At 41.3% G+C, this 17,916-nt stretch overlaps 1 long non-coding RNA gene across 1 annotated transcript in view; it reads left to right on the top strand.

Moving 5' to 3' along the window:
* Window positions 1–17,522, top strand: part of LOC127007612 (uncharacterized) — a 30,854-nt gene extending 13,332 nt beyond the window's left edge. Inside the window, exons 2-3 of the long non-coding RNA XR_007760305.1 lie at window positions 16,847–16,921; window positions 17,059–17,522. This is a non-coding gene — a long non-coding RNA (uncharacterized LOC127007612). The remainder of the gene's footprint in view (window positions 1–16,846; window positions 16,922–17,058) is intronic.
* The last annotated feature ends 394 nt before the right edge of the window (window positions 17,523–17,916 follow it).

Raw genomic sequence — 17,916 nt, 5'->3', positions numbered from 1 at the left:
TTCTGCCACACATGACCTTTAAATGGCAATTTAAACGACCATTTAAACTCGGTCGGTAAAAACTCTCCCTGTAATGCCTATGCCTATGTAATCTCTATGCCCTAAGGGGGATCAGTGACGAAGTTTCCCATATTTGAAATTTTTTCACATTTTTCACCTTGGTCGGTCTCTTTAGGTTTTCTTCTCCCATCCTATATGTTTTCCTCTGTCTTTTTTTACTTTTTCCCATTTCCATAACATGGCATTTATTTGCAATAAATTCCATCTCCCACAACTGGCTCCATCTATACACTCTATCCAGGTCTTTTTGCAGTTCTTCACAGTCTTCCTCCGTCCTCACTTTTCTTATTAACTTTGCATCATCTGCAAAAAGGTTCATATAGCTTTTTATACACTTCGGCATATTATTTATATATATTATGAATATTATTGGTGCCAGAATTGAGCCTTGAGGAACTCCACTTTCTACTCTCCTTCAATTTGATTTCTCTTCCCTAATCACCGTCCTCATTTCTCTTCCTGTTAAGGGGTCTGACTAGGTCAGTATACCCTCGAAAAATGTTTTATTTTTTTTATTTTGGTATAAGATAAAAGTGTAGAGTGTCTTGGGACACTTATGTTTCCTTGGTGATCAGTTTTAAGCCCTTTAAATTGCGTCCCACGTGCTTATTTGAAGGACCGCGTGTCATATGAATATCCCGTTTTCTTAGTAAATATTACTTTTCCCTATTTTTTTTTTTTTTTTTCATACGCCTGGCCCTAGTACTGCACACCATTGTCAGTAACCAAGGCTACAATGTCTTCTCTGCATTGGCAGCTTCAATGAGACTGCCAGGCCTACATTCTAAGGGGTACGAGTCCCATGCACAGTATCTCTCTGAGAAAATGCAAGAATTCTACAACACTACCATCAAGGAAGTCCAGAAAGCCGTAAGAGAACATTATGCCAGGCTTGGGCAGAGGGATAATGGCCTGATGGACATCGATATAAGCTATGACGGCTCCTGGATGACTTGAGGTATTGGTCTTGTGATTGAGGTGGACGCCAGATTATATAGTATCCTCATCAAGGGGAGGGGACCAGTAGGTACGAAAATCAAATGCTGTCATCCAAACTGCTGTAAAATACAATCAATAATGATATGATGATATTTGTTGGCCAAAAGAAACGCCTAGAAAAAGATGAAAGGGTGGCAAAGTAAGTAAAAACTTTAAATGCCCATAACTCAAAAAGTCATTTTCCTAACTTCAAAATTCCTGAGATTGGAAAGTTTTCAACCGATTTTAGATCTGTTTACAGTTTTGGAAAGACCATTAAAAGAACTTTATTGTCTTGCCAGATTTTCCATCTAGGTTTTAGAGGTTAGTCACACGAAGGGGGAAACAAAAAAAAAAAAAACAAAAAAAAAAAAACTTGGAAAATGAGTACGTTGGTTTGAAAATTCGTAAGTATTATGCTTATTCGAATCCATGGATTCTGTGGCAAGACAATGTAAAGGAAAGTCCATTCTACAATCCTATTTAAAGAAAATTGAATTTGGGTGAAAAACACAGGATCTCATCTCATTTTACCGATGGTACTGATGATACGAAAAAAAATGGTTTTAAATTTATTAAAAATAAAAGTCTTGAGATATCATCTTGATATTTGCCTTTGAATAATCAGTATGATACTGACATCAAACCATGCACGTCTCATGACAACTAGAGTACTCCTTCACTATGGCCTAGTCAGACCCCTTAAGTAATCCTTCATCCACTTGATAACCTTTCCGCCTATTCCTCCCCACTGCTGTAGTTTCCAGATTTACTTTTTGTGCGGAACCTTGTCAAAAGCTTTTTCCAAATCGAGATGTACACAATCAGCCCATCCTTCTCTCTCTTGCACCACGTCTATTGCTCTTGAGTAGAAACATAGTAAGTTGGTGACACACGATTTCCCTTTTCTAAATCTAAACTGTCCCTTATTAATCATGTTTTCCTTTTCTAAATGTTCAACCCATTGTTTTTTTAATATACTTTCACAAATCTTGCACATTACACTTGTCAAAGAGACTGGTCTATAATTTAGTGGTTCAGTTTTATCTCCACTTTTATAACTTGGCACAATGTTCGCTCTCTTCCACTCTATGGGCACTTTTCCTGTATTTATAGAGCATGTTATTATTTCATAAAGTGGCTCCAATAATTCATTTCTACACTTTTTTAGCACTTGTCCTGAGATTCCATCCGGTCCCATAGCTTTCCTTCCATGTAAGGTTTTCATCAGCTGTATCAGTTCCCCTTTCTCAACCTTTACTTGATTTAGTTTCCCTTCATTGCAATTTTTGAGACCCCAGTCAAAGTCTGATTCTTTCGTAAACACTTTATGAAAATTTTTATTTAATATTTCTGCAATTTTTTCATCCTTTTCGTAGAATACATTTTTCTTTTAGCCTTTCCACTCCTTCATTTCTTTTTAACTTCCTGTTTACGAATTTATAAAACATTTTCAATTCTTCTTTACATTTAAAAAACTATTCTTCTTTCAAATTTAGCTTCCTCCTCTCTCCTTATTTTCACATATTCATTTCTTGCTTTTTTATATTTGTCGCTGTTATTTTTAGTTGGTCTTTCCTTTAAATTCCTCCATGTCTTATTTCTATTTCTTTTTGCTGTTTCACACCTCCATCCAAACCATGTTTTCTCTCCTTTAGTTTTTACTGTGTAGTATGGAACATACATCTCCATTCCTCTGTTGTAAATATTCATAAAAAAAGTAATATTTCTCTTGCATATTAGTACTTCTCTTCATATAAGTCCAGTTTACCCCACCGAAGAAAGTCTTGAGCCCAACGTAATCAGCCTCGTAGTTTTTCCTTTTTTCCTTATAAGCCTCTTCTCAATATTCACATCCTTCCAAAGTTTTCATCTCCAATAGTTCATGGTCGCTCTTTCCTAAGGGGCTCTCAAGACTGACTCCTTCATCTAACTCCACGTTTTTTGTGAAAATTAGGTCAAGTCTTGATGGTTCGTCATCCCCTCTCAACCTTGTTTCTCCTTGCACCCACTGCATCATCAAGTTATCTGTTACCAGCTTCAATAGTTTACTTCCCCAGGTATTTTCGTCACCCTCTGTTGCATAATCTTCCCATTTCACCTCTTTGCAATTGAAATCTCCTGTTAATATTATCTTTTCACTATTTTTTTTGTCTGTCAGTGCCCGTATTATATCTTCCAGCATAGTGTTATATCTTACTTCATTACAACTTTTGGTTTTAGGGGGCACATTGGCTGTTATTAAGTTATTCTTCTCTCCACCTTTTACCAGTACCTGCACAGCCATCACCTCCGCACTGTCGTTTCCATATCTCACTTCAGTCACTTTCAAGTTTTGTTTTGTCATTATCATCACTCCTCCTCCCTTTCCTTCTTTCCTATCTTTCCTCCAAATGTTGTACTTGTTCTTTCCCTCCAGCACAAGTTCCAGTTCTTTTACAAGCTTTGTTTCAACTATATACATATAATATCCAGATCACTCTCCCTTAAATAATCAGTTAGTTCAATTTTCTTTGATACAAGATCATCTACGTTAGTGTACGCAATCCTTAAACCTTTCTTCCCTTTTCCCTTTCCCCTCCTTCTATCAACACCCTTACTCTCTCTTTTCTCCTCCTATCCACCACTTCATCAGTTTTTCATTCTTCATTCTCCAAAAAAAATTCTTCTTCTTCTGATCTTTCATCATTCTTGTTTTTCACTTCATTTATCATTTCTCTTGCTTTCATTCTTTCATCCTCTGACATATTTCTCCTCACATATATTTGCTTGTATTCTTCAGAGGCGTTTAGTTTCCATGACCTATTTAATATGGTTTCTGTTGTGTGTGTGTGTGTGTGTGTGTGTATTTACCTAGTTGTAGTTCTACAGGGCCTGGGGCAACACTCGTGTGGTCCCGTCTCCATATCTGTATTTGTCCAGCTTTTCCTTAAAGTTATGCACACTGTTCGCCGATACTACAGCCTCACTTAGTCTGTTCCAAACCTCAATGTTTCTCTGCGGGAAGCTATATTTCTTTATGTCTCTCAAGCATCTTCCTTTCCTCAATTTTTTACTGTGTCCTCTTGTGTAGCTGGTGTTTCTTCCTTCTCTTAGTAGTAACTCCTCATTGTCTGCTTCTTCCATTTTAATCAATAATTTTTAAATTTGTATTAGGTCTCCCCTTTCTCTTCTTTGTTCCAGTGTTGGTCGGTCCATTTCCTTTAACATTTCTTCATATGTCAATCCCTCCAGTTCTGGAACCATTTTCGTTGCCATCCTTTGTAGTCTTTCTAGTTTTTTTATGTGTTTCTTCTTATGGGGAGACCACATAGTTTCTGCATATTCCAATTTTGGTCTAATCATAGTTCCATTTTTTTTTTTTTTTTTTTTTTTATTTATTTATTTAAATTTTTTTTTTTTTTTGTGTGTGTGTGTGTGTAATCCACCTCTTGGTCTGCTGCGGGTCTCTCTCGAGACAGCCTGCCGTTCCCCTACGAAAGAGCACAGAGCTCATAGTACCGATCTTTGGGTAGGCCTGAGACCACTCACACACAACACACTGCGACAACGAGGTCACAACTCCTTGCCTGACGTCGCGTACCTACTCACTGCTAAGTGAACAGGGGCTACACGTGAAAAAAGATAAACCCAACTTATCTTCACCCGACCGGTGAATCGAGCCCCAGTCCTTCTGGTTGTGAGGCAGACGCTCTGTCCACTGAGCTACCAGGCCGTGTGTGTGTGTGTATGTGTGTGTGTGTGTGTGTGTGTGTGTGTGTGTGTGTGTAAGTTCTTCTATACAAAAATAAATCTAAAATATTCTGTTACATGGTATAAGAAAATCAGGTGAGGTTGCATTTATATTCTAACATCAGGTATATCTAGTATTCTCAAAAAGAAGAGAAAACACTAATTTTAGCTGACAGACTCTCCAAATATGAGTATTTACATAGATTTACATAGAAAATCAGACCACACAGACCCCATGGTCCAAACTAGGTGGTCTGTCCCTAAACCTAAGTGATTCTACATTAATCAGATGGCTCCAAAACATTGCATTTCAACTCTAGTTAATATTAAGTTCAAGGAAGTGACGGTTGAGCTTGTTTTTAAAGGAGTCAATTGTGTTACACTGGACCACTGAAGGTGGGAGCTTATTCCATTCTCGCACTACAACGTTGGTGAAGAAAAATTTGGTGCAGTCTGAATTTACTGGTCTACATTTGAGTTTTATGCCATTGTTCCTCGTTCGCAAAGTGTCATCGATCATCGATTGTAGTAGCTAGAAAATTTCATGTTAGTTCACTAATAAATATAACTGTTGTCTCTTGGCTACTTTTACAGATGTATTTATATTTTGAGATGATGGAGAACATGAGTCTCATCTCTTCATAGTTACTGGCAACATAGGAATTAAAGTTTCACCATTATGAAATCCACAGCACTTAAAACATTGATCTTTTCCAAGGCAAACCCAAAATACATGGGTGTTACATTTTAAATCTGATGAACTTTTACATTTCTTATCTTCATATTTTCAACTTTTCAGACATGTATCAATGTTTGTCCTCTCTAATAAAATAAATAACAGCAACTCTAGAAAAGGCAGGCACTTCCACAATTACAGTGAAACCTCAAACATATCAGTCAACATGATGCTGTATGATCTAAGAACTGGCCACCAATATGTAGTAAGTTTCACTTTGTCTTGATTACTTTTTCATTGTCCATCACATACACATAAAAAAATCCCCACCTTTATATGTCCCCTTTCCTTTAACCATCATAAAGAACCAATGCAGCCTTGGTTTTCTGCATTATATGCCAAAGATCCATTTGAAGCTAGTACAGAACACTCCACACCCAGAGGTGCATTGTTTTGAAGGACACACCACCACCATCACTACCACTGCCACCATAATTTTTACCAATAATATCATTATTACTACAACTATGACAACAGTATCCAGCTTGCACCTGAAGGAAACAAAAAGCAGGCTGAAGCGGGTCTTTTCAGTGCTGTATAGAGTACTCGTAATCACTTGCTACCACCCCTATATCTTGGCCTGGGTGCTTGAGGAACACATGCTTCTCAGCCATATCCTTCCTCGGCGCACGGTAGTTACAAAGTTTGCAGTAGTAAGGTTTCTCCCCTGTGTGGGTGCGAATGTGCTTCCTCATGTTGTTTCGGTGGCTCATTGATATCCTGCAGAAGGGGCACTGATGCTTGTGTGTAGCCTGGGGTTTCTGGAGGGGGTGGGGGTAGGGGTTGCATAACTGTTGTTGGTGATGAAGTGCAAGGATGGTGGTGGAGGTAGTGGTGGAGGTGGTAGTGATGGTGGTAGTGGTGGTGAGAGGCATGAGGACATCCCAGAATCCCTAGAAGAGAAGAAAAATCAGCTTGAGTGTGGGTGTTCCTGGTTTCTGTAGTAAAATTTCAGAAACTGTTTTGTTTCCTGCCATCTCAAATCACTTCAGGCTTATTAGGGTTCCACTACACACACACACACACACACACACACACACACACACACAGCGCGAGCATAGCTCTTTTCCCGTATGTCACAATTAGGTATACACATACACACATGGGTGTTATGGAGGAAAAAATCCCAGTGAGGGCACAGAGAGATATGAAATTACTAAAGTAAAAGAAATACTGACAAGCCTAGATGAAGATGCCGGAAGGCTGACAGAGGAGGTGGACAAGGTGACAAGCCTAAGAAAATATGAGGAAGGGAAGAATAGACTGATTAAGCTAAAGTTAAAGTCACAAGCGGCAACCGAGATGATTATAAGTTGGAATGGAAAACTAAAAGGCATAAACAATATAAAGACACATACGTATATAAGGAAAAATATGAGCATAGAAGAAAGAGTTAAGACGAGGGAAATTGAGAACGAAGCAAAGCACAGGAATGAAGAAAGAACAGAGTCAGAAAGAGAAGTTTTTTTAGTGTGAAACGACAGTGATGAAGTGGTGGATCAAGAAGAGGGAAGAGGAGAACAATTAAATATCAAAAACAATAAGGAAGAGAAGGGAATGAAAAAGCTTTGGTTAACATACACTAATGTCGACAGACTTATATAAAAAGAAGCTGGAATTAAAAGACTACCTGAACAGAGATGTAATGTGCATCACTGAAACAAAACTAACAAAAGGAACAGAATTGGTGGGAATAGAGCAGTGCTATTATTACATATATAGAAAAGACAGAATAGGGAATAGTGGTGAAGGGATGATGATATTGGTCAAAACGAATTTAAAAGGGTAAAAAGTGAGAACAGGACCAGATAATATGGAAATTTTAAGTGTTCAGTTACCGTTGAAAATTGGTGAGAAACTGACAGTAATGGTACCATATGTGCCCCCACACACAGCAAGCTGGACTAATGAAATTTATAACAACCTGTTTGAAGGTACAAGCAAAGTGTTAGAGGATATTATTAGAAATAGGAAGAATGTAATTCTAACAGGGGACTGTTAGAATCAAATGGGAAAAGTTTGAAGCAGAAGGTGAAGGAAATACATGGGGAGCTAAAGAATCAAAATTGGCCACAGAAAACCTCATGACACAATTGGTAGAGGAAGAGACAAGATTTAGAGGAGAGGATGAACCAGCAAGATTGGACTTAATTTTGACTAAAGTAAGAGACTTGTTGAGTGAAGTGCAACTTGAGTGCCCACTGGGAAAAAGTGACCATGAAGTATTATGAATAGAAATTGACAAAGAATGTGAAGAGATTGGATCAGAAAACCATAAAGAGAAAAGAAGGAATTACAATAAAGCTAAGTATAATGAATTGAGAGCTTTTTTTGGATGTATAAATTCGTCAGAAAAGAAAAAAGCTGAGAAAAGTACAGCAAAAATATGATTGTTTCCTTACGACTAATAATAAAGGTGTGGTAAAGTGGGTACCCTACTATGCAATAAGGAAAAGAGGGAAAAAGAGTGGTTTAATATAAGATGTCTGGAAGCAAAGAAGAAGAAAGATAAAGCATGGAGAAACTTAAAAAGGAGAAGGAATACCATAAACAGGGAAAGCTACAGACAAGCTAGAAATGATTACACAGAAGTAAGGAGAGAAGGAGAAAGTTTGAAAGGAATATAACAGAAAAATGTAAGGACCCAAAACTTTTTTATAAACATACAAATAAGAAACTGAGGAAAAAGAAGCTGTAAATGCAATCAAAGTGGGTGACCAAGTCTATGAAGATACAATGGAAATCTGTGAAATATTAAATGAAAACTTTCAGAAAGTATTTACCCAAGAGACAGAATTTGAAAAGAGGAATGACGAGAGAGGTGTCAAGAGAATGAAAACGTAAAAGTGGATAGAGAGGAGATACTGGGGCTTTTAAAATCACTAGATTGTAAGAAGGCAATGAGTCCAGATGGAATATCTGGGCAAGTACTAAATGAGTGCAGGGAACAGTTAATAGAACCAGTTCATGATATTTTAAGTTGTTCAATCAAGACCTGGGAAGTCCCAGTACAGTGGAAAAGGACACATGTGGTCCCATTATATAAGAGCGGAAACAAAAAAGAGCCTCTGAACTATAGACTGGTTTCTCTAACAAGCTGTGTGAGAAGGTAATTAAAAGACAGTGGGTAGACCATCTAGAAAGAGAGAAGACAATAACTGAAAGTCAGTTTAGTAAATCTTGTGTCACAAATCTAATATGTTTTTACTCAGGAGTAATAGATATAATGCAGGAGAGAGACGGATGGGTGGACTGCATATTTTTGGATCTAAAAAGGCATTTGATAAAGTTCCACATAAGAGACTGCTGTGGAAATTAGAAAATAGAGGAGGATTGCGGAGAAAAATGACAGAATGGATGAAAAATTACCTAGCAAACAGGAAAATGAGAACCACATTGAAAGATGAGATATCAGAATGGAGAACGGTCACAAGTGGAGTTCCACAGGGATCCATGTTAGCGCCTATAATGTTTTTAATATATATAAATGATATGCAAGAAAAATTAAAGAGTTACATGAGTATGTTTGCAGATGATGCCAAACTGCTTAGAAAAATAAGAGATGAGGATGATTGTGACAAACTGCAGGAAGATTTAAATGAGTTACATAAATGGAGTAAAAAATAGGAAATGGGGTTCAATGAAGTGTCACAATGAAAATGGGCAAGAGTAAAAATAGACCACGTGGAATGTATAAGATAGGAGGGACAATCATCGACACAGTGAAGGAAGAAAAAGACTTAGGAATTATAATACAAGATACACTGACACCTGAGAGGCACATAAACAAGATATTCAGAGAAACAAATAGTCTGCTGCAAAATGTTAGAGTGACATTTCTTGGATGGATGGGGACATGATGAAGAAAATAATAACTACATTGATTAGACCAAGGCTAGAGTATGCAGCTGCTGTCTGGTCACCACACAAGAAAAAGGACAAAAGGAAACTTGAAAGGATTCAAAGGATTGCGACTAAGATGGTACCAGAACTATCAAGTCTGCCGTACGAGACTAGATTAGAGGAACTGGGCTTACCAACACCAAAAGAAAGATGAGAAAGAGGGGACCTGATTTCATTGTACGTACAGGAATATGAGTGGAATGGAAATGTTGGATAGAAATTATTTAATCAAGATGGAAGGGAGGAGGCAACTAAGAGGACACAGTAAGAAATTGAGAAAGGGGACTTGCTTGAAAGACTTAAAAAAAGTTCAGTTTTCCATACAGGAGTGTGAATACATGGAATGGATTTAGCAAAGACATTGTTGAAGCGGGCAGTGTCCATAAAATGAAGGAAAAAATAGACAAATATAGATTGGGAAACAAGACTGTCCATGCTTGAGCTCAGGCCCTCTATACTACAAATAGGTAAATACACACACACACACACACACACACACATGAAATGCCAGAATTTTTCTCTTTTCTACACTCCCACACGGCCACTGCGTGTAACAAAACACACGAGAAATTAATCCAGACAAGGAAAGGTTTGCCGGCGCCGGGGATCGAACCCGCGACCAGCGTAACGGGAGAGCCACTCCTTTACCAGTCGGCCAAAGAGGTACCCCACTGGCAGAGGGAGTTATGGGAGACCCACCCATCAGGCTAGTCATGTCACTACACAGCTCCCATTCCTATTTATATTAATTTCTGTGTGTGGAGTTCCCATTTTCTATGAACTTTGGAGAGCATGGACCATCATTCTACCTGTTACCCCTTCGGGGAGACACAACAGAATCACAGGAGAGGATACCACCGCCTTCCCACCAGTGAAATGCCAGGATTTGTTCTTTACTACACTCTCACACGACCTCTGCCTGTATCTAAACACACGAGAAATTAATCCAAACAAGGAAAAGTTTTGCCGGTGCTGGGGATCGAACCCCCGACCAGTGTAACGGGAGAGCCACTCCTTAACCAGTCGGCCAAAGAGGTACCCCTCTGGCAGAGGGAGTTATGGGAGGCTCACCCATCAGGCTAGTCGTGTCACTACACACACACACGGACCAGACGCGGTGGAAGACAGACGTATGGGCAACCCTCTCGAGTTTCGCACTCGCTTCGTTCCGAAGGTCTTGCGCTAAACTCGAGGATCGTGAAAATCAAAGTATTGAAAACACTGAAAAAGCACTTATCTGTTCCGACCCGTGGACTTTTTTTTTTTTTCTTTTTTTTTTGTTTTTTACATTTGGGCTATGGCGCCGGTAGACTATCCATCTGGGCCTGATGGTCGGCCCCGAGCCCGTCATGGTGCAGGCAACTGTTTATAGTGGCGCTATAATAATTGGCTTATGCTGCCCCCCGGAGCTCATTTTTTTCCCTTCTTTACTGTATCCCTTGTTATCCCAAAATACGTACCTTGGAAAAAGGAAGAAAACAGGAAGAGAGAACGGGTCGTTTTAAAGTCACAGATGAAGCCTTATGATTGGCTGAGCTCTGAAAACACGCTTGTGATTCACTGGGAGTCCGATGACGTCATCGCCGGAGCTCACCTTGTCAGCGGCCTCGCTGGCAGTGTCACACTGTCCGTTTTCTTCTAACCGTTGTGGCTACTGGCAACGCCCGTGCACCCATCCGGGAGCGAGTTGTCGGTTGTCCGTAACCTGGTGTCACACTGGGCCTTTTTCTTCCCACCGCGTTGGCGGCAGCTTGGGCGTCACACACGGCCAAGGTCGGTTGCCCATATCCACATCCACAACGTAAACAAAGCACTTGCCCTGTATCAACATGGCGTCGTCTGCTAAAGTAAGGGATGTCGCGGCTTGAGCTGCTATTACCCAAGTTATGGACACACACACGCACGCACACACCAGACTCATCATGAACCATGGCCGATGTTCCTCACAAACAAAAATGGCTTCCCCATTTCCTAGAGTGTGTTAGAACTTATTTGGTGAGTGGTTCATACAAACCAAACATACTCAATGGCAAGCTGAGAGCAGTGTTGAAGACGACTGCTCTATTCTTGCCAAGAGCTAGGTTTGGTTCATGTGAGCCACTCACCAAATACGTTCTAACACACTCAAGAAATGGTGAAGTTGTTTCTGTTTGTCAGAAACATCTGCAATGGTTCCTAATGAGTCTGGTGTGTGTGTGTGTGTGTGTTGTTATTCGATCCATGTGTTTATGTGGTTGAATCAAGATGGGAGTGTTGGCCGCACACACGCAGTGGTGACAATGAGAACTGGCATGGAGGAACCACAGGCATGCCACACCCACAACTGTTTCTTCCTTCCATTTAACTTCAGCAACAAGTCCATAACTTGGGTAATGGCAGCACAAGCCGCGACAGCCCTTACTTTAGCAGACGACGCCAAGTTGATAGGCTACAGGGCAAGTGCTTTGTTTACGTTGTGGATGTGGATACGGGCAACCGACCTTGAACGGTTGCCGGTTGCCCCTGTCGCCAACGCGGTGGGAAGAAAAAAGCCCTGTGTGACACCAGCTTATGGATAACCGTGAACTCGCTCCCGATTGGGCGTATGGGCGTTGACCGTAGTCCCAACGGTTGGACGAAAACGGCCATTATGACACCGCCTTAAGGCAGTGAAGCCGCTGATAGGGTGAGCGTTGGTGATGACGTCATCGGACTCCCAGCGAATCACGAGCGTGTTTTCAGAACTGTCAGCCAATCGTAAGGCAGCCGCCTTCAACCTCTCTCTCTCTCTCTCTCTCTCTCTCTCTCTCTCTTGCCATAGCCACAATGCTTGGAGGAAAATGTCCAGTGTGATACTACCTTTAAAAGTAGCGTGATTGACGCTGATGGTAAGTAGATGTGATCCATACGTGTCAAAGCGCGGAACTCGGGGTGATAATGCAGGAAAGTTGGGATGGTAAGAATTTAGGACTAACCGCGAAACTCGGATACCGCGAAACTCGAGAGGGTACTGTATAGTACAGGAGAGGGGGCCTCTATGGGAGACCGTGGTGGTGTATGTCGGTTCCAACAGATGGCATGAGCAGCGTTGTTTACATCCAAGCACCTCCCACCCTCCAGACACCCAACCCCAACCCCCAGCAGTGTTGCTACCTGGGATCAAGCAGCAAATGTTGCTACTTTTTTTCTTCAGTCTGGTTATTTCCCATTTTAGATAAAAAAAAAATATGTATTGGGAGATAAATATTAAAATGAACAGTAACAACTATATATATTTACCAGGTTGATATAGCTTGACTGCATGTCATAATTAATGCTATTATTGTACCGCAATTATATTACTTTCTCTGCATTTGTGGAAGGCTAGCAGTGGTTAGATGTGTTTTATGTGTTTAACCTTTCTGTATACATACTGGAATGAACCAAGGTTGTAGCCCTACTGCCGTTCTTTCAAAACCATATGATCATGTTTTTTTTTCCAACTCATTGTTTTAGCACGCACGCTGACTTCCATCAGTAATGATTAACATTGAATCATTGGTTTGTAGGGAGAAAGAGTGGGTGGATAAAATGATCTCGGTCTAACTTATACTGTTTATTATACAGGTAACTCTCAATTTACGCGAGTATTGTGTCCTTGAAGAGGTCGCTTAAATCAAAAACAATGTAAATCAAACAAGAGGTAGGTTTCTATCGAAAAATAAATATTCACTTCATTCAGTGGAGAGAGAGAGAGAGAGAGAGAGAGAGAGAGAGAGAGAGAGAGAGAGAATATCCATATCACCGAAATATCCACTCAGGCACTCGGTTTCAGCCTCACTCCTCACTCGTGTGAGGAAGAAATGAGGGACACCATGAGCGACTGGCTAGTATTGGTATATTTAGTACCTTACCGTATAGCTGATACCGTTAGTACCGGTACTGGTACCGGTACCTGCCCACCCCTATTGTTGAGTAGCGTGGCAGCATGGGTACTGTATTGTTGTTCAACTGAGCTCAGCTGTGTGGCCGCGGCACCATGTGAGTCCAGTTGCGTGAGACATCTGGTGGCCACTCCATAAAATATCGCATATAAGTGAAAAAACATGTAAATTAAACATTTATTTGGATTTTGGACCCCGCATTATTTAAAAAACGGGTAAACCAAACTCGCGTATATATTTTTCTCTGCTCCAATTGCAACGCTGCCTCGTTCAAATATCATAACACCGCCGCGGCCGCCACGTTTACCAGCCGGAGCCTCCAATCATGTCCCTTTGTGGTGAAAAAGAGGACACAGCCTGGTGTGAAGCTCCATTTATTCCGAAAAGATGCCAGATGGGGGTAAGTGATATATATAAATAATGATAATGTGGAAATTCTAATCATTTTCACTCGGACTGCTCTTCTGAACTTGCTAACTGCATGCTTCCCACTCTCCCGCGGCCCCTCTGGCTGCTGCACTAGATTTAAACATAAGAACAAAGGGAGACTGCAAGAGGCCAAATGGCTTACACACGGCAGCTCCAGATTCCCCCCCATTACCACCTGTCATCCTCGTCCATGTAGCTATCCAGTCTACTCTTAAGTACCTTGGATCAATTATGTGTAAGCATGGTGGTACGAAGGGAGAGATAAGATAAAGGGCATTGCAAGGAAGAAGGGTGGTAGGGTCTTTGGGATGAATCATGAATGGCAGAAGTGTGAGCATGGAGGTAAAGAGGGATTTGAGAAATACAATAATAGTACCAACCCTCACATATGCAAGTGAAACGTGGGCCTGGAATGAGAGTCAGAGGTCTAGAGTGCAGGCAGTGGAAATGAGTTATTTGAGGAGTGTTTTTGGTGTGAGTAGAATGGATGGAATGAGTGATGAAAGTGTGTACGAGCGTTTTGGAATGTGTCACAGGGGTGAAGGGAAGAAGTGTGGAGTGGTGGAAGAAGTGAAGCAACAGACTTTAAAGTGGTTTGGCCACATGGAGTGAATGGAGGAGAGTAAGATGAGCAGAAGGGTGTGTGTGAGTGAGATAGAGGGAGGGAATGCTAGAGGACGACCTCCAGTGAAATGGAGGGATAGGGTGCAAGAGTACGTTAGGGAGGGGGGGAAAGATCTTTGAGAAACATTGACCAGGCAAGGAGGGAGTGTCTGGATAGAGAAAGTTGGAAACTTCTGCCGTGGTCATCCCCTGGTGGGAGCTCCTAGGAGCAGGCGTCGATGAAATGATGATGATGATGAATATAGCATGTACATTGTCTGGTCCTGGGCTTTTATTTGTTTTATGAGAATGGAGACCATTTAGGACTTCATCAGTAGTTATTGCTAAGTTAGGCAATGCATGAATGAGATATACCTTAGTACTATTGTCATCGCTGGTGTTGGTGGTAGTACAGTACCCTCTCAAGTTTCGCACTATCCGAGTTTCGCGATCCTCGAGTTTAGCGCTTAATCCTAAATTCTTACCATCACGAGTTTCGCGCTCCTTTGATATGTACAGGTCACGTCTACCTACCGTCGCCGTCATGCGTGCTGCCTTAAAAGGCGGTGTCCAAGCATTGGGGCTATTGGGAACCGTGGTTGCCCGTATGCCCAACCGAGAGCGAGTTGTTGGTTGTCCATATGAATGGGAAACGGTTGTGAGTATGAGCGTGGGTACGTGGGTACCTCACGGCTGTTTGTAAACAAACAGATAACGGCAGTGGCTGAGGAGTGAGGAGCAGTGGAAGATGGCCCACCAAGAGACTCGTAAAATGGACTGGCAGAGCTGCTTTGCTTACTACTTGATTAACAAGATAAGAGAACACCCCCTGCTGTGGAACCACAGTCCAAAAAACTTTTTTCTCGAGTCTATGAAAATTGTAGATTTCCCAGTGATGTTTTCCTCTTCTTCTTCTTCTTTTGACCTGTAATGCAAGGCAGCAATAGTGAAAAGTAACAGTGGAAAATAGCAAAAGGGCATAGAAAACCAAAATCAGGGAAAGAAAAGAACAGAAAAACACCTAAGTTCAGGGTGAAGTGTATAAGTGCGCACTGTGAAGTAAATAAGGGCCGCTTTCAGTCACCGTTTGTTTTGATCGTTACCAATGGCGGCGATCAACGCTATAGTTTTCCACATGAAATTGGCTTATGGGGTAGTGGTGGCTGCAGAGAAAGCGACAGGTGTTGAGAGTGTGTGGTAAGGTGCGGGGCGAGGCTAACCCCGAAGCCGCCACGAGGTGCCGTTGTAAAGGCAATACCTCCGACACCATCACATCACATCACTACCCATCGGCCAGTTTCACGTGGAAATACTAGAGCGGCGATCGCCGCCATTGGTAACGATCAATACAAACAAAATGACTGTGAAGGCGGCCCTAAGTGCATGTTGTGAAGTATAAAAATGTTGAGGAGGAGGACCTAAGAAGCGATACAAAGCATTACAGGTCAAAAGAAGAAGAAGAAGGTCCACTATACACTGGCCGGTGTTGCAAAAAATATCTTCCCGCTGAAATGAGTCATTCTGCTGTCCACCACGCATGCGCGCTGTGGGAATACACAGCATTAAAAGTGTTAATTTGCCTGGATTTGTTCTTTTTTGTCCGCTTGTGGTCTTTGTGAGCGGTGAGGGAAATATGGAAGCAGTAAGCAAGTTGAACCTCTCTGCGAGCTATTTTGCGATTGTGGCGGCAGTTCACGTTCAATAGGCATTGAAAAGTCAATCATGATGTTAGTGATTTGATGATATATAACAGAAAGAGTTAGCAGATTATACCATAACACACAGAAAACTACCAGAAGCTATAGGTTTGTCCAACTGTACCACGGGTGACCGCGAGCGACCGCCCTTTCATTAGCAGATGACACTACGTGGATCACAAGCGTGTATTCAGAACTGCCAGCCAATTGTAAGGCAGCCGCCTGCAACTGGGGCTTCAGAACGACCTGTTATCACTTTCCATTTTCTGCCTATTACCAAGGTACGTATTGTGAGATAACAAGAGAGTAAACTCGAAAAGAATTGTGATAACAAGGGAGTCAAGTGGAAAAAAAACCTTTTTTTTTTTCCAGCCAATAAGCGCTTTTTCATGTATTTCAATACCTCGAGTTTCGCGATCCTCGAGTTTAGCACTATACCTTCGGAATGAAGCAAGCGCAAAACTCGAGAGGGTATTGTAGTGGGAAGACTGCTAGTATTAAAATTTAATACCAAGGAAAAATAATTGTTTAACAAGTTCACAATGCATTGGCTTTCAGTCACTAATTTGCTGTCACCATCAATTAAGGGTCCAATTCCACTTCTGATTGCCTTGCTGTTGTTTATGTAACTGAAGAAAGATTTTTGGATTATTTTTAACCGTTGCCTGCAATGTTTTTTTCATATCTATGCTTTGCCTGACATACTAATCTTTTGACTCATTTCCTGGCTTCGTGACAAAGTCTAATATTTTTGGGCATGTTTTGCTTTTTCTTTAATCTGTAAAATAAATTTCTCTCCTTAACAGAATGTTTGATTTTGCTGTTAACCCCTTTGCTATGGCTGGGCTGAGAGCATGTCTTGAGGCTTATCCAGGAATACCGTGAGTTTGGTTTACGTGTTTTTTAAATAACGCTGGGTCCAAAATCCAAATAAATGTTTAATTTACATGATTTTTTTCACATATGCAATATTTTATGGAGTGGCCACCAGATGTCTCACGCAACTGGACTCACATAGCACTGCGGCCACACAGCTGAGCTCAGTTCTTCCCGCGCGCCACTTGAACAACAATACAGTACCCAGGCTGCCACACTACTCAACAACAACACCCTTGCTGCCGTGGAGTGGCCACCAGATGTCTCACGCAACTGGTCTCACACGGCGCCGCGGCCACACAGCTGAGCTCAGTTCTTCCCGCGCACCACTTGAACAACAATACAGTACCCACGCTGCCACGCTACTCAACAACAACAACACCCTTGCTGCTGTGCTACCATGAGGGGAAGGGCAGTCAGAGGAGGAACCACGAGAGGGAGAGGAGTCAGAGTGATACAGTAGGCAATAAAGGTATACAAACCTACCTCTTGTTTGACTTACATTGTCTTTGATTTACGCGACCTCTTCAAGGACACAATACTCGCGTAAATCGAGAGTTACCTGTACCTAGATTTCAGCCATAAAACTAAACATAATTATCATGTATTGTACAGTGCCCTCTCGAGTTCCGCGCTTACTTCATTCGGAAGGTATGGCGCTAAACTCGAGGATCGCGAAACTCGAGGTATTGAAATCCAAGAAAAAGCGCTTGTTGGTTCTGACCCGTGGAAAAAAAACTTTTTTTCATCTTTACTCCCTTGTTATCACAATTTTTTCGACTTTACTCCTTTGTTATCTCAAAATACGTACCTTGGTAATAGGCAACTAATGGGAAGTGAGAATAGGTCGCTTTGAAGCCATAGTTGAAGGCGGCTGCCTTACAATATTGGCTGGCAGTTCAGAAAACACGTTTGTGATCCACGTGGTGTTGTCTGCTAAAGTAAGGGCAGAGAGTTCTACAGTTTTCATAAACTGGAGAAAGTGTTTTGGACTGTGGTT

Source organism: Eriocheir sinensis, chromosome 36, assembly GCF_024679095.1.
Source record: "Eriocheir sinensis breed Jianghai 21 chromosome 36, ASM2467909v1, whole genome shotgun sequence".
Classification (NCBI taxonomy): Eukaryota; Metazoa; Arthropoda; class Malacostraca; order Decapoda; family Varunidae; genus Eriocheir; species Eriocheir sinensis.
Note: the sequence above shows the minus strand (reverse complement) of the source record. Positions and strands in the feature narration are given on the sequence as shown.